Consider the following 25,980-nt stretch of genomic DNA (forward strand, 5'->3'; position numbering starts at 1 on the left):
AAATGATACTCTTGTAGCTATCACATCAAAATGCAAAATATTCTAACAATAAGTTCAATTTTACGTTATATCATCATTGAATTCCATGATACGTACATTCGTATTTGTTTCCAATGCAAATAATAGCTTTTTGACATTTAGCAGTGAGCCAAAAGGAATTTCATAAATTTCAAGATATCGAGATACAACTTAGATATTTATCTATCTATGTTCCGGAATTTTTAAACATGACAGTAGATATGTAATGTATGTACCCATGTATCTGAGAAAGGGACAATCCCCAAACTTGTTTATATAGATTTTCATTTTGTAATTCTTTGACATAATTTGAAGAGAAAAAATGTTCTTTGCTGCAAGTTTTTCGTTGCTTTTTTTCGCCCAGTCCACGTCATGTAGATACAATTTAATTTAAATTATTCAAATACATGAACTAGTTTCAGGCACACTTCGTGCTCGAGTATATTTTTGCATGCTTATGTTCCGATTCGATCGGAGATACATTCATGCGCAATATGTATATAGGAAGGTATCCATTAAATACTCAGAGTGGCAATAATATGTATGTATATACAAGCGAGTGTACAAGTATATAATGTACTCCCTAAGGAGCTGGATGAAACCAGTGATGTTATATTAAGTTAATAGTTGGAAACAAGTTTTAATGTAGAAGGTGTTTGTTTTTTGTTCAAACGACTTGTGTACTTAACAATTAAAACGGGAATATCTTCTTAGATAAAATGTTAAAATTTAATACCTATCACACTTAAATATTTTAAGGCTACTTAAAATTTAAGTAAGATTCATACACTTTCAATCCACTTGAAGATTTTAATTTCAAGTTTATTTTTTGTTTATATGATTAAAGAAATTATTGAAAAATTAGTTAAATAATATCTTGTTTTATTTATTTTCAAACAAACTTGCTGTTTTTATGGCCTTGTGCTGTTAATCTACTTGACTTTCAACTTTCTTCTAAAAAAATGTTTTACGCGTAATAAAATTAATAACTTCTGTTCTCTTTGAACACACATGAGGTATCAAAAATTATCAAAGAAAGAGAGTCGTAATTGGGTTATATCACAGAGATGCTATTTGTTTTAAGCTCTATTAGGTTAGATAAGGCTAAAGTGGCTGTCCAAGATAGAAACGGACACACTTAGGCCAGTTTAATGCCCATTGTGATACCACATGAATCTTGAGGCTTCCCCCTAAGCTCAATGGAATCAGTTTGAGTCCCTTACGAAACGTGAGAGTCTTATTATGCTGATATGATTTAGATTGTTAAAGAAGAATTCTCCTAGGTAATTCTTGCGTTTTCGAGCCAGAGCAGAGCATGTAAAGAGAAGATGAGGAATCGTTTGTTCCTCGTCCATACAGCTTCTGCAAAAGTCATTTGAGAATACGCCTGGTCACGTGGAGTGCTTTCCTATTAGACAGTGTACGGTTATGACACCTATTATCGAGCTTATATGCGATCTGCTTAGAGATAGCAAGCACCTAGAACGTTTTAAAAAAGCTCTATGCAAATTTTAGCAAACTTAAAACTCTTAATAAAGTATGACTAGATACTTTTTTTTTCTTAAACTCGAAGAATTCTTCTAAAAAATTTAAATTTGTAAAAATTTCAAAGGACATTTTGCACCCCATTTAAAAATTTTAAGTATTGGAAGCATTCAAATAAAAGGTATGCTATGTACCTAGGGGCAAACTTACATCAAACATTGTTGTTCTTTGATTATATCTTGTAGTTTCATTTAACCTTTTCTGCGAATCAGAAATGGAATCCTGGTCTATCAATCGAAAACTAGCAATAAACAGTCACACCAGATGAACTATGAGTAACAAGTTGCTTATGAAAGTTGTTTTCTTTCAGAAAAAGAAGCAACATTGTTCGCTTAATATTTTGAAGAGAGGAATTAAATTCATACAAAAATGTTGTAATTCTTTAGTTGAACCCCTTACGTTCTTATTCAAATTTTCTCTAAAAACAGGCAAATTTCCAGTATATAGAAGAAGTCATTTCTAACACCAATTTTCAAGAGAGGTAACAAGGCGCATATAACAAACTACAGGCCCATTGCAAGGCTTTCTTGAATTCCTTAATTGATTGAACAAGTTTTTTGTGAAAGTGTAGCGTTTTTTAGCAAAAATCTAAAAAAAAGATCAACCGTTACAAATCGTCTCACATTCTCAAGTTGTCTGTGTATACACTGACTTTTCTAAAGCTTTTGACCAACTTAGCCATGGAAATATTTTATTTAAAGTTTAAGCTCTTGGTTTTCCATAATTTTTCTTAGCTTGAATCAAATCATGCCTTGAAAACCAATCCTATGAGATAAAATTTAAAAATTGTGATTTTGAACTTGTTGTTGTTCAAACTGGTGTTCCCCAGGGATGCCATCTTAGCCCTTTTCTGTTCATCATAACCTTGAAAATTATTGGCATATCTTTCCCATTCTAGTCTCTTCACAAGCTTTTCAATTTCATTTTCCATCAGAAAATTGTACTGATGCACAAGTCGATCAACTTTTTCATTATTTTCTTTCTTAAAACTCGTCTAAAGGTTGTGTAAAGTTTGAATGCTGCTAAGCTTAGTTATTTGAAAAAATTAAGAAGCGTTTAGTTTCTTTTTGTTACTTTTCGAATTTAAAAACATTGTTTTTGTAACTTTGAAATGAATATAAAGGTTTATAGAACCAAACGTTTAGATCCCATACTAATATTATAAATTGTTAAGTCAGTTTGTTTGCTTGTTTGTTTGTTTGTTTGTCCTCCCTTCGCGTTCCACCGGAGCAATATTTTGACATAATTTTTTGTGTGCAAGGAATTACAAGTTTGGAGAGCATTTTGAACTATATTTCACGGTAAAATATTTCATTCATAGCTCATTCAAGCAGATCCACGAGTAATGCTGATAATTGGATGCTTTCTGCTTAGGGACCTGTTATTGTTGCCTATTTAGTTGATGGTTTGGGAACAGACTGTCTCCCTTCCTAATTTTGTATTCAAATATCAATAGATTCCGAGGGCTATCTGACATGAACCGAATTTTGTAATTTAGTACATAGTAATTCTGAACTTTTCCTTAGTGTTTTACCCTGATTTTCTTACAAAAGTTGATTCTAGCATCAAGAAAAGATGTTATTTTACAAAGCAGAAGTACTTGTCAACAGACACAATCACGAACTCAGAACAGAGTACTTCAGTGTTAATAAAGTTTCTTAGCTCCCTCACATTAGCTCCAATTGAAATCAGCTGCGCCAATAATGCTTATTCAAAAACCCTTGACTATTCAAAGGTACAATACTTCGTGTCACCAAAAACTTGGGAGAAACATTTGTACTGATAAATGCGTTTTTGAGTCCATTAGAATTAGAATCTGATTGTTTTTATGATTTTGAGACCATTAGAATCTGATTGTTTTAATAATGAACTTTGGTTTGTTTTTGTCTCTTCTAAAAGTTTTTCAAAGGAAGAGAAATAAATATTTAGAAAACTTGACGTGATAGCAAGTAGAATTTATAAGAGCTTATTATTTCACACTTTATGATCGATCATAAATGATTTTCAATTAGTTTAAATTCAAATAAAAAGTAAATAAAAATAGGCGTGGTTGTGAGTGGTGACAATAACAACAAAAACTGCAATAGTTATATTCACTCAACTTTTTTTTTGAAGCCTTGCATTAGAGCTTAAAAGTTTGATCCAAGACGAGTATCAAATCAAAAAGAAAGGTAATCTCAACATCAGGCATTTGGATTTGTAACAATATTAAATGCTTCAATCTCCTCCATCTCTGCCAGAATATACCTACACGGAAATATTAAGTTATTAATTTTTCAGTTTTGAAAGAATGTCTTAAAAAAAACAACACAGAGTGATAAATTTGACACTTTGCCATTAAATTTGAGAAACAACATCATTAAAATGGTCATTGTAGAAAGACTTCTTTTGAAGTATTTTTTAAATACTTTTCTATAAGTTTTCTGGCGTTGTTTTTGCCATAACTTGAGACATGTTGTTAACACATCTAGATTTCGGAGACATAAATACAGTGTTTTACTTAAACCTTTTAGAAAAGATCTAAAAATGTGAAATATCATAATATTGGTTGCCAATTGTCAACACCAATCGCGCAATAAAGCCATAAAATTGGTCGTGTTGTGTGGTTTTGTTTAAACTATATATTGCTCAAGCGATGATCTTCAATCACAGCCGCTGGTCAGAAATGAGTGTACGGCCCCTTCAATGTCTGCTGTGGCTTTAAAATTGATAAACTCACATCATCAAAAGTACTTGAACTTGCAGCAGATACATTTTTGACGATGCGTGCATAATGATGGTACAGTTTTGCTACCGTAATTGTTCAATTATGAAGGCCATAATTATCAGCTAATGCTCCAAAGGTTGTTATTTTTAATTCACCACTTTTGTATCGTAAGTTTTGATTCCTTAAACACTTTGGTCAATTGCTAAGCGATCCATTATTTCAAATGGTAAACATTAAATTAATATTATGACACTTTGAATGCCACCTTCGTTTGACAGGTGTCAAATGACAGCCTAACAAATAGGACTTTTTAATTCACAGCCTCAAATGGTTCTATTTTAAGAAAGAGAAATTGTATAGTCTTTATTTTCAAAGAAAATCTTAGACATTTCAATACAATATTTTAATACCACATTTATCAAAGCCGGATGTGCATATAACATCCCTGTCTAACAGTACAGGTTGGGTACATACAACAACGGACTAAATTAGATTTGTTATATATTTCTAACTCAACTTAACTAAAAATACAAAAAGATAAAAGAAGTACGGTTCCAGGTGGAATTTTATAACGTATGTTACCCTAATGCTAACACAAGAATAATATGAACGAGCTAGAAAAAAATACAATGACATTAAATAACCGATTTTTGGTGGACAGGACCAAGAGTGCCAAATGAATATTTAAAACGCTCCTCTTGTATACATTTGTATGAATATACATACATATACGGAATGTCCTTCTACCGTGTTTTTCTTTTCTGCTTCGTACCATTTTGTATTTCACACTCGAAATAACAAAGTTCAGTCGCACATACTCGTACAGTGAGTATTAGAGTTAGTTATAGAATGGTCGTCCTTTTGTGCCAGGGATATATAAAAGTATAAATATATATTTTCACATATATGTACATATACAAAGGTATTTGCCGGGTAAAAATAAAGAGCCAAAAACCACTTGGCGATGTAGATTCTATGTCTGTGTCCTCCCCGGGTTTACCGTGAGGAAGCTAAAAAAAAGATATGTTTCAAATGAAGCAAAATTAAAAAAGATACAAAATATTCATACAAAAAGAATGAAATGGAAAACATACAAAAATGTATGCAAAACATTTATTTTTAATGTTTATTTTTGCTCACTATCATAAGTTGAATAGATTCGGGTATTTTTTAGTTGAAGTTGCTGTTGTTGTTTTGTTTTAATTACACTATGAATATAGCTTCCAGTGAGTACACTGAGGTAGTCCTCGTCAGAGTTGCCATATCCTGGTATAACACGTTAGCCCAATTTAAAAAAATATTTTTAGCTCATGATTAGAAGCGAAAAAGTCTCCCAAATTCCCATTTCATTGCAGACACATTTTGAAGCTTCAATTGGAATATTTTTTTAATAGAAGAAGCTTTGAAGGAAAATATCGTCCAGAGTTGGATGTGAGCTACTTGTAGCCCAATTGTTATGGAGGTATCATGATCTCTGTCAGAAAAATATCGTCCAAGTAGATTTTGGCTACTTAAGGCTCAATTTACAATTTGAATAATGCCATATTACCTTTTTTTGTCAGCTGTTTCTAAGAAAATATCTCTATTTTTCGATATTAAATTTAGTCTGGCAATCTTGCCATTTATATCAGTGTTTAGTGTTCCTACTCTTGGGGGATTTGTACCTATAGCAAAATAGTTATGGCAAAATTAAAGTTTTTTTTATAACAGATTTGAAAAAGAATTCTCTGAAGTCTTTTTGGTTGTGGGTGTGTTTGTTTTTCTATGAATATCTATGTGTGAGTATTATAGCGAGGACATCTCTATTTGTTTTGGAGCTTTGAGTATTGAATATTAAATTTTTATTTAAGTTGCATAGGTACAATATGTTGGTTGTCATGGCCTCTCTAGTTCCTCTGGAATGGACTGTAAATGTTATTTTTAGATTTTTTTTTTGGGGAGATTGTAGTTTTAGGCAATTTATTCATTTACTTGAATTTTACTGTTGATGATGGAAAACATGTTTTTTTTGATACAAATTAAAATTCATTATTATTTCAACGATTTGAAATGTTTTGTTTTCATGTTATGCACATTTTATCAGGTACCATTTTCACATAGATTTGATGAAGCCTTTAAAATTTGAAGATCATTTTTGATTATAATGTGTTGATAAGGAAATATTTTGATTTAAAAGTACAAACAAGTCTCAAAGCCTATAAATTATATAATTTTATAAAGAAAAATGTTTCAAAATTTTCCCTTCCTCTTTAAATTTATTGATCTCTTCCATAAAAATATAAATATGTGCTACAATCCATTCACCGTAACAGCTACAAGGTCGAATTAAATGGCAATCTTTAACACTGCGTCAAACAGTGACAAGTTAAGAATGAAGAAGTCTTAGATGTCCAATTTTTCACTTCCCAAATGTGACAATTTGAGTTATGGATCTTATCAATGCAGATGAGATGATTTATCCATTAAAATATAAAACATTTTGTTGCTTTCCAAGGACCAATCCAGCAAAGAAACGATGTTGCTCGTGATCGATCGGCTTGTGAGTTGCTGCGTTAAATATTCTTTAGGAGAAGAAGAATGTATATTTTAAGGAGAATTTTTATTTGAATTAGAAGAAACGCTTTTAAATTTAAGCAACAGATACAACCATATTCTGATTGGTGGTGATATTAATGTTAATCATATCGCAAACAGTGCCACGACTCGATTATTTCTATATTTTTGTGATAAACTTGGTCTTTCAGTCACCAATAATGTTTTGGCCAACTTGTTTTCAATCTCAAAATAATCCGTCGCTTATTGACATGTTTTTAACATCCTCAAATGATAAAGTTATTTGCTTTGAACAAATAAGGCCTACTTCTGACTTTATTCATGACTTTTTATTTTGTTTTTTGGTCATATAGGTCTGTAAACTTGACTGATATATAAGATAATGTTCATAATAATGAGGACTGGAATAATATACTTTATAAAACTGATGTTTTAACTAAAGTTTCTCTTTTTAATAATTTACTGACTGATTTATATAATGAATATATCCCACTAGCACAAAAAAGTATTAGATGTTAAAATTTTCCTTGGTATAATTACGAAATCGAAATGCTTTTTCTTGAAAGGGATCCGTTTTTCAGGAGATATTAAAGAAAAGCTTCATCATATAATAAGAACCAATGGTTTTTTTGCAACCGAGTTACAGGACTTATTCGTTATAGTAAAGTATTGTACTTTTCACAAAAGATCAATCTCACCTTTAGTTCCAATGAGCTTTGGAGAAACCTAAAGGAAATTGGTGTAACTAGTGACAAAACCTAGTGACAAAAACTCGTTCTCGATTTTTCAGCAAAGTTGCAGACAAAATTTTGGCTGATGAAATAATAACTTTCTTGGAACTTCATATCCCTATAACTAAAGGGCAATCAGTCTTTCGTGCTAAACATAGCTGTGAATCTGCTGTTTTGAAGGTCACAACAGATTTTCGTAAATTTTTGGATCGTGGACAAATTGGGATAATGGTTCTGCTTGACTTTTCAAAGGCGTTTAATACCATAGACCACCATACCTTTTTGCCCAAGTTAAGAAATAAATTCAATTATTCAAGGACGGCCATTCAATTCTTTCAGAGCTATTTATTTAAAAGAAGTAATTCAATAAAAACTGACATCGGAACATCCAGTCCCTATAACATAAACAACGGAGTTCCTCAGGGGTCAGTTCTTGGACCTCAGTTGTTCTCTATGTTCATCAATGACTTACCTGATGTTGTTCAACGTTCTTCTGTACATATGTATGCAGATGATGTTATTACCAACAACTTTTGTGAACAGAGCAACTAACGAAATAAATAAAGACTTAGCTAATATTCAGAAATGGGCCGTTTCAAATAAATTGTTTCTTAACCCTTCAAAAACAGTGAGCATGCTTTGTTCTCGAAGACAAATTAATAATGAAAACCTACCTATGACATTTTTAAATGGACAAAGTGTTGAGTATGTGACTAAAGCAAAGTAATTGGGTTATCAACTAAATAATAGTTTAACATGTTGTGATGCAATCTCAGATGCCATACGAAAAATATATGGTACACTTAGATCCTTAAGACCATCATCTCAATTCCTGGATGTAGATATAAAAAACATCTTGTTAAGAGTTTAATACAACCATTCTTTACTTATAACTCGTTTGTTTATCCCGATTTAGATTCAGAATGTAAGCGAAAATTAAATGTTGCTTTCAATGATTGCATTCGTTTCATTTTTGGCATACCGCGATTCGTCAGTGTTTCTCAGTTTCAAAATTCCCTTGTAGGTTTAAGCTTGGAAAACTATCTTAAACGTAAGAATGTGATACTACTTCACAACATAATTCATACAAATTGTCCGAGCTGCTTGCAAGAACAACTTCGGTTTGCCCACTCACAGAGAGACTTGCGACTAATATTACCCTACATCTCACATATTATTGCAGAAAGGTCGTCCTTCGTATCTGTAGTTCAAATTAATCAAACCATGTTTTCTTTCTTTCTGAACTTCTGCAATACTAAAAACTAGCTTTTTTTACATAGGTTTCTACGTTAAAAGTTGACTAATCAAAGAGATTGGATGTATGCTACTTATATGAATGTTGTATCTAATCTTTCCTGTACTCTAAGAAAAAGTCAAAAAGGAGCTATGAACTTTACTTTTAATCCCTTCTATTCCTTAACAATTTCTTCTAGTCAATCTTCAGTCACACTGTAAAGTACAAAGATTATAATAGCCGTACTAAACGAATACAAATTGCCTTAAAACACTGCATTTTTTCCACACTTCTTTTTCACTATTTTAAATATTTATGAATTCAGAGAAAATGTGCACTGATACATCCTTTAAAACTCTTCCTTCCTTTAATAATGCTTGCATCTTTGACATAATAAGGGTCACACACATTTCTGAGTATTATTTATATATTTAAGTAGAAAGAAAGTTCTTAAACCTTTTTTCAAAATTTTGATGGAAAACAATGAATGAAGGAGATGATTTTGTGGTTTTACTTTAAAGTTTAATTTGTATTTTTCCAAACAGTTTGAAATATATTTAACATAAACAATGAAACTCCTTTTGTAAGCTTGATTGATAAAGCCAAATTTGCATCAGCGTAGTTTGCTGTTAGTGAAATGCAGGTTAAAAGTGAAATCCTATGATACTTGAAAGCGTAAATGATTCTAAGGAACGAATCTTATTTCGCACTCGTACAATTGCTAGAGTACTTAAAGAACTTGACATACACAAATTCGCTGATCTGAATGCTATCTCCGCTATATTTCTGAAGAGGTGTTGTTCATTTCTGACAAGACTACCAGCGTAAGCTCTGAGTGATTGGAAATTTTGAATTTGTTCAATCTGTCCCTAAAAAATCGAATCCTCGTCTGCTTCTTTACAAAGTCATTTAAAAGCTGATCAGCTTTTAGCTTAAGAAATATCTTGCACAAAAGCTTCCAAATGACCGGTAGTACAGCTTTAGCAACAATAGGTTCACTGGTGATTTCATGGTTTATCTCACCTCACCAAACAGTGGAACAAATCTTGACATCGTTTTGGACAAAGTAAGATTTCGCATTTCAAGCATTTTGTATAGTTTAGCGTCAACTTCTCTTATCGGAAATGCGTGCATTTGGTATTGATAAATCCCTTCTTTGTTGGTTGAGAAATTACCTTTGAAATCGTTCATTTCAAGTAGTATTGGATCGGTTTAAATTTGATATCCACAAAATAAACGCTGGTGTGCCGCAGGGTTCCGTTTTGTCTCCGACACTCTTTCTTATTTTTATGAATGATTTTTTGCTTGAAACTTTTAACCCACTAAATTTTTTCGCTGATGATAGTATCTTCAGCTTTTCATATTCTGTTTTACATTCATATCCTTGTTCTTCGGATGTGGACTACCAACGGCTGAGTATGTTTGATAACCTCATTAAATTCTGATCTTGACAGCATTTTCCATTTGGGAATCATACGAATTTAATGCTTTAAAAACTCAATGTTTACTATCCATGGTAGATATTTAAGACTGAACAGCCACAAATTCTAATAAGTGCTTAGGTTGCCTTCTACGATGTTATCCCCTTTTATCTGGCTATAATTTACAAAGCTTTTATTCGTTTAAAACTCGAGTGTAATTAACCTCAAATTCAAGCTGGTGGTATTTGGATAGAATTGCAAAGAGAGCTCTAAAAATGATAGGTGATCGTTTTTTTACTGCGACATTTACCACTCATGACCACTGCCTCAACGTCTCATGGTTCTCATTGCTATTTTCATAAACTATGCAATACCCATGCTTTTGTGAGTGCTCATCAGTTTACTCTTGAGCTCAATTTTGGACGTACTGTTAAGTACAGGTATTCTTTCTTTAGCCGCACTGCACGAATGTGGAAAGGATTGTGCAGATATTCAATTCAATGTACATCCGTATCTTCTTTATTCTGCTGCACTTATTTCTTAAAGATATGAGGGTATTCATTACACCTTGATTGCATTCACAATATAAAAAAAGTAGTATCCAATAATATTGCAACTCGTTAAAGGGGGACTTTATCGTGTGCTTGGACTTATTCCCAAAATTGTCCAACGATGTTGTTGGAATTCGTAAACTTTATTTAAGTCTCAATTTTTTCCAACACCCAAGAAAGTTGGTACCATTCCTAAAAGTTACACGACCTTTTAAAGAAATGTTACAATACAGACACCTTTATATGTATATATAGTCCTGCTGTTACTTAAAATCCTACATAAATATATTATGTAAAGTAAGAATCAATAAAGTCAAAGGCACCAGCGCAATATGGCTGCCAAAAGAACCATCTTGAGTATTTTTTTACATTTTATTTTTATTATTCTTTTTTTGGTGTTGTTGCGGTAAAGAAAAAAGACTTACTAAAAAAAAGAAATAAGCAATAACATTATCTTGAGTAAATTGGAAAAGTCACGTTCAAGTCGATTGATTCAAATGAAATAAAACACGAACGGAACGAAAATATTATTTTTATACCACGTTAAGAAATGTGGAAGTGGAATGTGTGTGTTTTATGTACGCTGTTCGTTTATAGACACCGGATATGTACTATATGTGTTCCACCGGATATACTAAACCTCACCTATCCTATATTACATATTATATCCTTCAGTGTCAGCACACGATATATATACGGGGGGGGGGGGGTTGTTTTGTTTCTATTTCATGTTTGTTCGTTGTTTATAACCCGTTAAGCATGAATAACATTATTTTTTTAAGGGTTGGTCTGCACTCTGTATCGACATATGCATATCTAGTAATCTAATATATACGTCACTCGTAGTTACGTATATCGGGGATTAAACAAAAATAATGGTTTCTCCAAAGTTCAATCGCCCTCTGTTGATGTTTATGGGGCACGATATATGGTGCACCCAACGCCACGCCCGTCCCGTTCGGTTGCTTGGTTTTATTTTTTGTTTAATCAATTTATAGTACACATGATTTTTTTCGCTTTGAATTAAAAATAAAATGTTGTTATTTCGCTGGTAACATAACATATTATAGCAAAGGGTACCTTAAACAGATTAAATCCAAATAGGGAATATAGGAAGATATCCTGCTTGTGTGTTTGCATAAATAATTAATTGGTATTTTTTTAAACTTACAAACCAAACAAGATACCAAGCAGGGCGTTATATTTTTACCATAATGTTGGTTTGTAAAATCGAAAGTTAAGCAAACTAATTTTGCATTGATATTTCTCTGAAGTAAATATGGAACAACATACTCGTTAAACGTCAGAATAAAGAAAAAGTTCCAGGAAAAAAAAAGTTTTGGGCTGCAATGGATTGAACGAAGGCCTTTTTTAAGAGTACAAGCCTATTTCTAATGTGAAATTTCATAAAATCAAAAGTCATATCTTTTGAACAAGGCACTCAAAGTAAAAATAGCCGTTTTCTTACTTACAGGTGGTTCTACAGTCATGTGTGAACTAGGGCCTTACCCATCAAACTTCTCCATATCTAGCTTAATCCGTAGGTACATGTCTACAGTTGCGCACTCCAAGTTGGATGAGGTCACTTTCCACTTGTGCGCGCCATCTGGTCCGCGGCCAGACTGTGACCCAGCCATCTCAGTCGTTGGACTTGTACACTCTTTTCCTCCAATCTTCTTCTATGCATACGGGACCGTAGATCACACCAAGAACTTTTCTCTCGAAACGACCAAAAGTGCATTCATCCACTTTTCTTATAGTACAAACTTCTGCCCGTACAACAGGACGGGGTTGATTAAGGCCTTATACAGCAACACTAAATTTACTCGAGCGATGGCTTTACTACTTAATTGCTTTTAAAGAAACAGCGGTAAGCAAGAGTAGTTCTTCGTTTGATCTTAACGGTGGTGGTGCTATTTTTTGCATTCATAGCGGACCACAGACAGGCGAAAGACCTTAAAGTAACGTCTGTCGATAGTAGACGTTTAGACCAAGACGTTGGTATTGTAGGTCCTATCTTGATGACAGCGTGTACTTTATTTTGTATTGTTTAATCATTTTTTGCAGCCTTTGGTTAAATGCTCAAACGATCAGCATTGACACACATTCAGGTTGCGCCTCTAGTGTTGAAGGAGAAGCTCTGAACTATTTTTTCGAAGACGATGTTAAAGAAATCGCATGACAGTACATCATCTTGTTTAAAACCATTTTACATCGAAAGGTTCGGTTAAGTTGTTTCCAAACTTTATGAAGTAGTGCGACATCTCCATGGTCATCTTTCACAAAAACGGATGAGTACGACAGAGATGCCAAAACTAGACATGCCTACATACGGTTAGTGCCTGTAGATGCTGTTAAATAGAGCCTTGAAATCGATGAAAAGATGGTGCTTGTCGATTTGATGGTCTAGGGTCTTTTTCCAAGATCTGCCGTAGTGTGAATATTTGTTCGACTGTGGACTTTCCTGGTCTAAAACCACACTGAAAAGGACCGATCAGGTTGTTGACGATGGGCCTTAGATCTTCACATAATATGTGATATATTTCTACCACAGTTTAGTAGCTATCCTTTTTTCAATATCGGGCAAACAATAATGAGATTCCATTCATGAGGAATGCTTTCTTCCGACGTAATGTAACAGATGAGTTGGTGCATGCTCCTAACCTTTGAAAAGCTTGGAAATCAAACCATCTGCTACAGAGCCAGCGGCTTTGTTAGACCTGAATTTAGATATGGCAATCTTTATATCGTCTAAGTAGGGAAGATGGGATTGTTGGCTTTAGTCGCACATAGTAATTGGATCATCATGTGGAATTTGGTTTGTCGTCGCCGTTATATAGACTGCAGAAGTGGACTTTTCATATCCTCAGCATTGACTGCGGTTCTACAATGATGTTTCCACTTTCGTCTTTGCAGCATTTGTTTCAAGGTTTATGCACTTGGGAATTTCATTTTAACTGCTCATACAATTTTCGAACTTTATTTCTGCTTTTACCTTCTGTTGATGTTTAAGTTTGTTTTTAAAAGTAGATAGATGTCTTGTGATTCAGAATGATTTTCGCCCAAACTTGTCCAATTTAAGCTGCCCTAAGAACTGAATAGCGTGCGAAACAATTTACAATTACAATTTAAACCTTGTAAGTGAATTATTCAGGATGTTTGTGAAGAACTATGCTCAGGCTAGAGCGTGTTACCATAGCTTGTCTATGATTTTTAGATTAGATTTGTTTATTGAACTTTTATATGTACAATTAGATAGTCTTAGATTAAATATATACGTTGTCTAAGAATAAAATATATAGGGGGCCTAGCTTTATACATTGGCGTTTAGTTGACATGGTTAGTCTTGGGGTGTTCCATCCCGGTTGTCATTTGTTGGATTTGTTGATACGTTAGAGGCTTCTTGGCATGTTTAGCCACGTGCGTCGTCGTCTGCTGTCACGTGGTCAGCGTAGAATGCAACATCATCTTCGTTATTGACTTGAATAATGTTTTCATCCATAATGTCCATGACGCTGAGGAACTTGGGCTCTGACAGTCGTTGTTGGGTTGTCATCCTTTTTATAAGTTGCTTCGGGTGGCTAGCTTTTTAGCCAAGAGTAGTAGGTAGTTTTCCAATGTATTTATTCTTGCTTTAGAGAAGATTCGGTCGTTTTTGAAGTATTTTTAGCGCTCCTTTTTTTTAATAATAAACGGGCACTCAAGGGGTTATTAATACCCTTAACATGTTTAAAGTTTAAACACAGTGCGAGCGTTAGGAAACTAGGGAAGGATTAAAGAGGAGATACCGATGCACATTGGTCTTAAAGTTTTGAGTATCAAAATGATAGGGAAAAACAGAGCTGGGTAAAGCATTCCACATTTTCGATGTGCAGTTAAAAAAAGAATCTCTATACAGTACGTCCGAAATTGAGCTCAATGTTAAACTGAAGTGCTTTCCTAGAAATACGAGTATTACGGCTGAATTGTTTTAGGGGGGGGGGGGAATGCAACTGGCTAATTCGACAGAACACTGTTTATAAAAATATCGGTAGAACAACGAAAGGCATGAAACATTGAGGCGGTTTTGAATTGACGTAATTGTTTCGGTTATAGTTCTATCGCCTATCATTTTCAAAGCTTTTTTTTGATCCTGTCCAAGATACTTAAACTTGTTTTAGGGCCATCTGCCCAAATATGCCAGTTATATTCAAGTTTTTGACGAATGAAGGATTTTTAAATTACAGCCAGATCAGAAGAGGTGAAAAATTTCTTGCACCGTCGGAGAAATGCTAAGCACTTAGCAGTATTTTTTGCAATATCGAGTATGTGATCATTCCATAAGAGGTGATCTGTGATACCGAGTACTGAAAGTTGATTAGTTTCCTGGATGCAAATGCCGCTCATGGATAGCGGCACCCTGTCAAAGACAAGCCCATTGCAGATTCTTAGGATCTTTCTTTGGAAGGCTTTTAGCTGCTTCATGGCCGTTTTGAAGATGGTGAACGAAACGGAAATGTTCTATCCAATGACTGGTCTCAGCAGTTTTTTATACATCAGGATCTTGGTCTGTTGACTTAGCCTATTGCTCTTTTTCATCAATGGATATACACGATGAATGGCCCAGCTGATACTTTCTTAAGAACTTTCTGGACATGCAAATTAAAATTTAATAGTTCGTGGAAATTAATTCCCTGGTCCCGGACGGCCCTCTTTGCCGAAATGACGATTCATTTGGGAGTTTCAACTTCAAGTTTCTGCATATTGTCGCTTTTTAAGATCCTCTATACTGACCACAGTTGACTGCCTTCTGAAGCAGATGAGTTCCGACTTTTCTGCGTTGATTTTAATACCCCATTTATAGTAAATATCAAAGAGACGGTGGATGTGTGCTTCTACTTTCTTCGCGGATATATGTGGGAGCAGTAGGTCAAGGAATCATCGGCGTATAGAAGGTTAACGGGGTTAGGTTGGTCAGATGTTAGGATGCTGTAAAGAAACGGGCGGAGCTTCGATTCTTGGGTAGCTGCAGGCCTGATGTTCTTTATTGACGATGAGAATTGTACATAGAATTTTCTGGAAGAGAGAAAAGAAAAAATAATTCTTATTGAAAAGCCCAGCATGTGAAGTTTATGTATAAGGCCTTCAATCCGTACGCTATCAAATGGTGACACGATGGCTCATAGCTTGTCTAATAGCATATCAATCTTATTAGCTTTTTAAACAAACTTGTATAAGTCAGATGGGTGCTTCATTTCATCTAACATTTTTTTCGGAAAACAGACTGCTTGGAAATAAACCTATACTAATATCATAAATGGCAAAGTCAGTTTATCCGTTTGTTAATTTGTTAGTTTGTTTGTTTGTCCTTTCTTCACGTCCAAACGAAGCAATGTTTGACATGATTTTCTACGTGTAAGTAGTTACATGGCTAGAGAGTGCCTTAAGCTGCTTTTTCCTTTAGTAAAATATCTCATTATTATGAGGGGGTATATGTCAATAGAAACTGCCATGGACTCCGAACATGGCACCTCATAAAGCTTTTCAATTGACTTAAACTATCTGGTTTGCTCTGACATCAGCTGCAATTGAAATAACGCGTGCCAGTAATGATTTTACGAAATGTCTATGCCCCTCAATTAAAAAAACGGTACAAGACTTCTCGTGTCACACAACCATAAGTGAAACATTATTAGTGCTAATACCTTAACCGGCGGCCGGCGCTGAAATTGTTATTAAAGAAACCATTAGACAGCTCAGCCTGAAAGATCATGAAATCAAGAAAGAAGAAATAAATTTATCAACTTTTTCGAAACATAGAAACAAAACCAAAATATGCAATTGTATCGTAACAAATAAGTGTATCAAATAAGTCTAGAACTTTAAAAATACATGTGCATTGTGCACCCAGATGGACCGTCTAAATATCGTTAATTTTTACGAGCTTTACGAATGCAACTAAAGAAAAATCGCGTATCCGCCCCAGTGAACTATTATAATTCCATTGCACAAAAAATATCTATCTTAAGTATTTTATGAAACTTCATTAAAATAATTTTTGTATTAACATCATCTTCTGCGCTTACTTTGTCTTCCGGGTTTCTATAACAACTCAACGACAATATTTTAGCCTAGTTTTCTAAACATCACATGATAAAAAGGCTCTAATGGAAGTTGAGTGATTTTCTATGAAGTTAACTATAGTGTAATGTAATGTAATGACCTTATTTTCAATTCAAGCCTTTTCCTTATTGAAGTAAAGGACTTAATTAGCAAAAATTATACTCTATTATTAATGTTCGCTTTCTCTCAGGATCTCATGAAGCTCTTTATACTCTGGGGCAACCCAACAACAACAACAACACAAAAAAAAGAAGAAAAGCTAATACCCTATGTTCATTGAAAAACTGAGCTGAGCACTTCATCTATTTGGCCACTACTCATATAAACCTATTTTGTTCATCAACTTTTCCAAGGATCTATTATCCTTTTGGATCGTCGACCTGTAAATAATAATTATGTATTGCAAAAAAAAAAACAACGTAGAGGGAAAAATAGAATCGATAAAGTGGGTCTGAGTGGATATAGCTCTCTTCAGGCATCTTTAGCTTTTAGCTGGTGCTGGTGCTTTTGCTGCTTTTGATACTTCTGCAGCTCTGCATGGTCATATATGTATAGTAAGAGAGAAAATGAATTGTATTTGTGTTATTTTTCTTCTTTTCCCTCTGATTTTCCGTTTATGTTTTCTGTTTTGCAAACGTTCATTGAAAGCATATTCCTTTGTTTTTATTCAGTACTATTTTTATTGTAACTTGACTAGAAAGAGTACGTGTTCTTATAAAGGGGCTGCGCTGCCCCTTGCTTGGAGGCGATGCATGTGTGCATGTAATTTCGGTTTGAATGAGATTACAATAATAATAATGAAAAAAAAACAAGAAATAAAAATAGAATAATAAAAGCAAAACGAATAAACCGAGAAAACAGGGCAAAAGCAGGTAAGAGGTTTGCATTTTATGATTTCTTTTATGATTCCTCCTGGGCAAAAAGCAAAACAAGCTAAAAGCTTTTCGTTCAATGACCGCACTGTGACTATAGTTAAGTGGTAGCTTAGGTTGGCGTTGTCGTTGTTGTTGGAGGGACAACATATTATACCCCCTTCGATAGAGGGAATATCAATTTGGTGGATTAAATGGAATTGAATCCAATAGTTGTTGGCAAAAGAGGTGTGATGCATTCATTATAGGTACCTCACCTTTGTATGTACCTTACCTAGCAATAGAGGAATTTTATACTCATTCTGTTCTAGATCTAGTTTAAAGTATCTTAGGTTTACACATCAGGGAGGGCTGGTTCTTTTTATTATAGTCTATTAATTGGATTTGTCTAGATTTGCACCTGTGCCATTGAATGCAATACAATAATTGTTGGTGACAACAGGACTACATTTTGGATTAGGTTGAACGATTGTTGTGGGGTTTTTGTAAGTTCACGCTTAGTCATAATATTCTTAAGGTTTATCATATTTATTCAAAATAAATGGGAATACGACCATATGATGATATATGATGGTAAGTCAAGATTTTTGCTGAGTTAAAGCAATTGATTCAGTTAGTTGCCAACTCGGATTCCTGACGTTGCAGGTCAGCCCGCCAAGACTCTAGATTTGATTCTTTCCTCTGATACTAATAAATATGCAATCAGTGTATTGTTACCTCGTGGCACATCAGACGCCATTGTGTTATATCGGCAATTTTCTAATGCCAAAACCCCAGTTAAAGAGAAAACACCTACGATAACCGTTTGGCGATATAAGAAAACCAACGACTTCTTCAGGAACTTTAAATTGCCACTATATTTCCTCGATGATTAAAGACTTACCTAATTTTTTGTGGAATGAGATATTTTCTCAGGAATAGGGTAGAATCTAAAAAACTCAAAGAAAAATCATTGTTTGCTTTGAGCTGTAAGGAGGTTCGGACCAGACATGAACGGACACCGGGATAATTTAAACAAGCTAGAAAGACCTGTGATGGACATATTTGACGCATTACATTTTTGCATGACATGGTCATCTGTAAAAATGTGAGCAACATACGTCATCGCCGAGTCTTTTGTTCGTTTCCAATGACACTCCTTTTGTAAGATCGATTGATATAAAGTAAATATTGATGCAGCACCGTTTGCTGTTGATTCGATGCTGCCAATAAGTGAAATGATCCCTCCTGTACGTGATAGGGGAAACGATTCTATGGGATGAGTCTTTTTTCCCACTCTTATATCCACTAGAGTCCTTTAAGATTTTGCCATTTATAAATCCGCTGCCAAACTCTCACTAAAAAAGTAAAATACTTCTCATTCTTTAACTATCGTCCAATTTCACTTACGTCTCTTCTTTCTAACGTCTTCTTAATGACCGATAGTATGGCTTATTTATCAACTTATAGAACAGTGAAACAATTCTTTGCGTCGTTTCGGAGAAAGTAAGATTACTTGATATTTGAAAAGCAATTGATTTTTGACGGTTCAATTCAAGTAGTATTTAATGGGTTAAAATCTGATAGCCCCAAAATAAACGCTGGTGTGCTCCAGGGCTCCGTTTTGTCTCCGACACTTTTCCTGATTTTTATAAATGATCTTTTATCGGAAACTTTGAAAGAACTAAATTGTTACGCTGATGACAGCTTTTTATACATGTTTTTTCTCATCCTTGATCTTCGGACCTGGACTACGAACGGCAGCGTATGATAAGTTCATTTAATTCTCATCTTGACAGTGTTGTTCAATTTGGATTTAAAAATCGTGTAGAATTTAATGCTTAAAAAACTCAATGCTGTCTACTGCCGCAAAAGCGTAACCTTCGAGTAATGCTACTTTCCATGGGTGACTGAACCAATTGCTCTTTAGTACTGTTTGATGATTTGGCATAGCTAAAAAATGCTTATTAGTATTTAGGTTTTCTCTAGCGATGTTATAGAAGTTTGTTTGGCTCTTCTGATCTGTCTATCATTTACAAAGCTTTTATTCGTCAAAAACTGTAGTAAAATTCTCATATTTGGACAGGTGCCTGATGGCGGGTGACATTTGCTACTCTTCAACACTGCCGCAAGGTCAAATGCCTTTGTCTAATAAAATGTATATACATTTTTAATATCAAAATTAAACCATTTGTTGAAAACTCTTATATTTCCTTTGGTATATCTAACCTAAGCCTTCAAGTTATCGTGACACGCATTTTGGGAAACAGAATATATTGTGACTTCTTATTTGAATGTTTTGACTTCAAAGATTCAACTTTTTTGTTTAAGTGAAGCAGCTCTGTCGCTAGGTCCTTTGTGTATTCAAATATTTATTTTATTCAAAAAACAAAGAATTAACAAATTTACACTTAAACACTTGCTTAAAAGTAATCTTGGTCTTGAGATGGGTACAAGACTTATTTATTTATTTATCATGGTCATGGAAATATTCCAGAAAACTGCAAAAAGAACGAGCTTGCAAAAATCGAATAGTTTTACCTTTGTTGTGCAACAAATCAAACATCTGTATACCTAAGCAACTTACTTCGTTTGGACGATTGCACATTTACTTTCGTTATAGAAGTCCTTACAAACACTTCTTTATGGGTAGGCTAGGCATGCTTTTCGATATGTCGTCCCTCTAATCAATTTTTGCAGGCTGAATGTATGAAAATGAAAAGGAGATAGGGTCTCACTTTCTATGTTCATGTCGAAGACCCCACCTTGGAGACTTTTACTACAATGATCCTAGTGATCGAAGAAATTCTGATATCTTTTAACTCAAATGCTTCATAGCTTGCTCTAACTGGTTCAACGTGTAGGCTTGATCTTTAGATACATGTAAAATCACAACGGATTATTGTTCTAAAGCATCTTGCACATGAACTGCAAATTATGGGGGTTCGCATATTTTTCTTTCACATGAGCTTTAGTAGACAGCGACGAATTTTCAATTTATAACTACCCCTTTTCAACAAATAAAACAAAAGTGGCATAATTTTGAGGTTAAGTTGAACGCGAACAATTTATTAGTTGCAGTTTGGATGGTATGTGGAACACGAATAAAGTTTGACATTTCGTAGCAACCAAACTGCAATTCGTTACTACAAAATTGTTTTTACAAAATTGTCTTGTTTAAGAGAACAAAATGCAAATTTAAGTGTCCATTGGTTTCTTATAACATAAATGTGTTTTTGTTTGAAATTGACTTTTTGAAATGTGTAAAATCAAGTTTGTACTTCCATTCATTCATTTTTTGTTCGCTCTCATGCGCAAGGCCCTTAAGTGCGTTTGTTTTCCTGTCTACAGCTATCTCAACCTGATTTTTCAAAAACAGTCAGAAATTTGCTGAATGTGAAATCTTTGAGGTAATTTCCTTTAATAATCCAGTGGCGATTCCTGCTCAAGATCTTAGGGTTAGCTACTTTCTTCTAGAAGTTGAAGATAAGTTTTCAAGAATAATAAATCATTTTATTAAAATTTTCTACAGTCCATGATTTTTGTATTTAAGTATTAAATATAGATAATTAGGACTTTAAATGAATGTCAGACAAACTTTAAAACTCTGGCTGTCGGATTCTATCAGAAATGTGATCACCTAAAACTTCAGCAACAGTTTTAATTAAATCATTTTGAATAGCAATTGATCTAATAATTTTTCAATTAAAGTCTTTGCCTGGGAAGTATTAGAGATTACATTTTGATTTCTACCAAAATAAAAGTTCATATTGTTACACAAAGATCATGAGAATAAAGTGTCTATTTTAAAACAACTACAAAAGACTCTCTTTACAACGACTTATCTTATAGCCTTAAACCTTATTTTTAGCTGGTCATAGAATTATACAATTCCATGACTCCTGTACCATGCTTGAATTGGTATGGAATTATATTAATAGTAAATACAACAAAATGTATGTACATACAAAAAAAAACCATATTGATCATAACACATTTAATATTGAACTAACAAAACAGTAGACATTAAAATCCACTTTCTAAAGTCACCTTTCTTCCACCTAAAATGGTTCCAAACAAAACTCCTTCCTATTAAATATTTGAATAATCCACTTTGATTGCAAGTTATGAAAGTACAACCGAATTGTTTAACATTATGGTAGACTGTTTAGTTGGTTAGTAATTTAATTACTAAATAACATTCATACTACAAAATAAACGGACTTTGAGGAATAGCCCCTGGAATAATCCTTGATTTACAATTGAAATTTGGCAGTACAAACCAATAATGTTTAAGAATTCAAAATATTAGTTAAAACAATTTTTGTAAGTAACTTATTCCAACCAGTACATAACACAATTCTTCTTCTTCAAACCTACCTGACCTAATAACCTTCCTATCAAGATTATAGTTAAACCAACCACGAATAATTTCTGTGATGAAGAAGAGAATATTCATTTTCAAAAATGTTGAAAAGTTATATTAAAATGACCTTTAAATTGTACGAACACCAAGTTTCTGTATACATTTTGTCTTGATTTGATGCTGGTATATCTCAAAAAACAAAACAAAAATACTTTATATTACTTTCATCAAATCCTGCTGCCTTTGGGAAATACATAAATATGAGAAATCTACTAGTACTATCACATTCTAAATTTTTCAACCAAAAAGTAACAAAAATAAAAATTCTGTATTTGTTTGTAATGTGTACATGTTACTTTCTCTTTCTGTTTCTCAAAAACTCCGAGATTTACATATTGTCCTCCATTTTGTTTGTATAAATTGTCCTTTGTCAAATCCTCTGGATTATTATTTCACTTCCTTCCTTTATGCAAATTTTTTTCTTTAAGGTTTTAAGTAAATTCTTTTCACTCGCTGTCACAGCGAGTAAAAGATATATTCAGTCCTTGTGACAGGACATGTGAATATTTCTTCAGATATATATTTTTTGTTGTTTCTTTACCCAAATCTACATGTTGAAGGAAATAATGAGTTCCATCCGACTATCAAACCGACACCAAGACCAAGAAAGGAACTAAGCACTATGCAGAGGCAAAAGCAACCGTCTTTCTAGTCCATTCATAAAATGTTGTATAAAAATACCCCAAAAAGCCACCCCAAAAGCTCAAACCTAGACTCCTATGTACCTCCTGCGCTGCTATACTGCTTCTTATACCACCATCTCTTATGTCCTATGACGACGTAGTCGTCGTAGTGCTGCTGCTGTTGCTGCCGCACACATTAAGTTAACCCCATTTTTTCTAAGTGCAAGTTATGTTACTTGGGATCCCTTTTGTCCTTGCACAGTCACATAATTCTTAGTCCCTCTATATAATTCCGTCCTGTCCGCATTAATACTTCAACTGCACGACATCATTGCATACTTTTCCCTATTCTCCATATTTACTCTCCTGAGTGGCGTGCGACTCCGACTCCGGCTCCGGCTACGACCCAACTCCGGGTGTGTCTTGTCTATGGCTGGGTATGGGTATATATTAAGAAGGATGGATCGGAGACTATGGGACTAATGCTGGTAGATTTGGAAGTGCACGCGAACCTCCATTTTTCTTTCGACATAATATACCTACAGGGTGCATCAAAAGTGACTACATGGTTTAAATTGATAATAATTTATTATATTATTATTATCAGTTAAATATTTTATTTTGTTTTAATGCATTCATTTAAGAATCAAAAAGGATGATATATGGAAATATTCTTAAAGGCTAATTATGGAATATTATGTCCCTCAAATGAGTATAAGCTTAATTCATGCTCTCAGAGACAGGCTATGCCTAGAGCGGTTTTTATTACACTTCGTTAGACATCTGGCCGTTAGACTTTAGCCTTTAAAAACGCCTAGACAAAGTCAGATGCAGTCATATTTGGAGAACGTGAAGGCCAATTCAATTCTGAAACCACATTTAAGGACTATCAACAAACAATCGCTGTTCCCAAGATTTATTTGGTTTCAGTCTAAAATTTGTATGGCTACAGTATATTGGCGACATTGTCTTTAGTGAATGCAATTGCCGTGGATAAACCTTGGGTTCTCAGAACTCCAGTGCTGTAATCATGAACAAAACTTTGATAAGAGTGATTGTTTTAACATATGAGTCTAAGATAATAATTTCCCATATTCGCCTCCCACTAACAATTTTTGAATGGTATCTTGGTCGGACTTTAATTTAGAATGTTAAATCAAATTTACTAATGTTTAAATCAAGGAATGGTTCCCAGTGGGATGGAATGGTCCTGACTACAGTTTGTAGTTCAAATTAATAATTCTATTTAAGTTTGTTAGGTTAAGTATGAAAGGGTGATGCAACGGAAGCCGAAAAACATTTCACTCAGATCAGTGTGGATCCATCGCGCTCCTTTAAATGGTAAGGATTTGGTTGGGTATAAGAAAATAGATGAGTATTAAGGTTAAGGGCTCCTTTCTGTACCATACTGATGTTAGTGAGAATATCAGAATGTCCTTAGGTGGCAGGGATAAGACGTCGCACAGTTCACCGAAAAAGTATTTTCCTAGTATTATCATTCTTCTGGTGGCCAGGTTTGGACATTCTTTTTCTGGCTCCTCGTCTTTGCACAATCAAATAAATCGCATAAATCAAATTAGCAAATACCCATTCTGATCATGCCTGTACCGGTAAAGAGTTGTAACCCGGTATAGGATGCCTACTAGTAAGGGTAATTGAGCCCTCCCTAGTTGCAAAAGGTATTTTGTATTTCCTTTGGAAATATTTAGCTATAGATTCCTCGCTGACCTGCAAGTTTCAAGCACCGCACACTTGTTGTTTGCGGTTTCAAGGAAACGTTGGTGGATTGGTTTATTCACTTCATCAATTATCTTATAAATCATATTAACTATGTGGCCCGAATAAAGCACACTGCCCACTCAACGAAGGTTAACCGTATCGACCTCGTTGGATAAATGTAATCCCTTCATCCCTTTTTTAACAGTTTTGATTTTATTCCCGTGGCAAATATCTCGATGCCTACTTGGCTATCTATTAAGAATATCCAAGCTTTTGTTAAACGAAATGTTTAAAGAAAGGTCTTTAGTCACTTGAGAAACTGCGAGTTCTTATCTGCTTGAAAGACGCAACAGTGATCCAGTAGCTTGATTGATTTTTTCTAGAAGAGGATTATATAAAAAGATAGCAGAACTTACCCCTTCTTTCGTTTTAGGCCCGTTCGTAAAATCTGATAAATGATTTGTATTTATGACCATGTTTTTCTTCTATTCTTCTCTCGTGGGATTTCTGTAAGGCCTCTGTTAAAATCTATATAGGGCTTTAAATAGTCTGTTTGAGTTTCTAGGTCAATGTCAGCAGCTTTTGGCCGAAAATTCTTACACTAATTTATAAAGAGGGGCTAACGAGAACAAGGTCTCTAGGGCTGCAGTTGATGTTGTCCTCATGGCACTAATAGTACCTATACATGCAATTCTCTGAATCTTTGTCAGACTTTTCAAGAGGGCTTGTTACCAATGCAAATATGCGAATATCAATATTGGCCTAACAATGGCTGTAAAAATCCACAGAACGGTTTTGGGGCTTGGACTCTATCTTCTTCCAAAAATTATGCTGTAGGTTTTGAACGCAACTGAGACTTTTCGTACTCTTTCTTTAATATTTTATTTAAAGTTTAATTTTCTATAATTGGAATTTTAAATCTTCTTGTGATTAAAACCAGTTACGTCTTAATTAGATTGACATTTAGTCCACAGTTACTGAGCTTATTAAGACCTAATTGTAAAAGTTTCACAAAGTATAGGTATACATTTCCTTGAAACCATTATTACGATATCGTCAGCATATGCAAACGAACTGAAATCCATTTGTGATAAGTTCGTCTAGGATTTTATTAACAGCTAGTAGCTTATAAAGGGAGATAATACCTCACTTTGCGGTGTATTTCTACATGCTTATTTATTGAACCCATTTCTTCATTTAAAACTCTTGTATGAAGCATAGAATCAATCCACTTTGACAACATTGGTTCTGTGTTGACGGAATTCGGGACTTTTCGAACAAGAAAACTAATTGCAAATGTGAGATTCTTGATGTTTTAAAAATTAAAGGTATCCCAAACGAACTGCCATACAAATCATTGTTTAGATTCTAGGGACCTTGAAACGTTGAGAAATGACAATATTGTCCATTCGAAAAATTAGGCAAATGATAGCAGACATTACTAGTTTGGCATACTCACAAACGCTCATGTCATAAATATTTTAAGTTTGTACTTAAAA

The 25,980-nt window shown here is 34.0% G+C and overlaps 1 protein-coding gene across 35 annotated transcripts in view; it reads left to right on the forward strand.

The window, feature by feature from the left end:
* Positions 1-25,980, forward strand: part of LOC129954266 (calcium-activated potassium channel slowpoke) — a 241,096-nt gene that overhangs the window by 31,514 nt on the left and 183,602 nt on the right. The gene's annotated exons all lie outside the window — the stretch shown is intronic.

Source organism: Eupeodes corollae, chromosome 1, assembly GCF_945859685.1.
Source record: "Eupeodes corollae chromosome 1, idEupCoro1.1, whole genome shotgun sequence".
In the NCBI taxonomy this organism is placed as follows: domain Eukaryota; kingdom Metazoa; phylum Arthropoda; class Insecta; order Diptera; family Syrphidae; genus Eupeodes; species Eupeodes corollae.